Source organism: Octopus bimaculoides, chromosome 24 (assembly GCF_001194135.2).
Source record: "Octopus bimaculoides isolate UCB-OBI-ISO-001 chromosome 24, ASM119413v2, whole genome shotgun sequence".
Classification (NCBI taxonomy): Eukaryota; Metazoa; Mollusca; class Cephalopoda; order Octopoda; family Octopodidae; genus Octopus; species Octopus bimaculoides.
The window spans coordinates 17297478-17297953 of record NC_069004.1 but is presented as its reverse complement, the minus strand read 5'-3'; the positions used below and the strand labels follow the sequence as shown (position 1 = coordinate 17297953).

The 476-nt window shown below is 42.4% G+C and overlaps 1 protein-coding gene across 1 annotated transcript in view; it reads left to right on the top strand.

The window, feature by feature from the left end:
• The window catches only part of LOC106883729 (leucine-rich repeat-containing protein 57-like), an 8210-nt gene that overhangs the window by 6090 nt on the left and 1644 nt on the right, over positions 1-476 (top strand). The gene's annotated exons all lie outside the window — the stretch shown is intronic.

Below are 476 nucleotides of genomic sequence, written 5' to 3'. Positions count from 1 at the left end.
CCATACCAGCGCAATCGCCTCTCTTGCACACAACTGATGCTTTTAATGTTCAGCTTTTCTCTCAAGATACTTACACTCTGACGGGTATTCACATTGACATTACACATCCAACGGAGCATACTGGCTTCATTCCTTACGTATGTCCTCAGCAGTTACAGTCCATGTTTCACTGCCATGTAGCATGGCTGTTCGTACACATGCATCATACAGTCTGCCTTTTACTCTGAGCAAGAGGCCCTTTGGAATGAGACAGAAGTTGTTTCCTGTTTGTTTACATTGTTTATTGCACCTGAACATCTGCCACATACAAAAACTAACTTCCTAGTTAACCTGCCTTTGATATTGCTGCACCTCTTATGTGTCCATAGCTTGCACTGGGTACCTCTTATAGAGTTACTACCTACTCCTTTTCTACATAATGAGCAAGGCCATCTACCTGAAGGGATTTGTGTTTTATCTGCCTTCCTACTTATTAG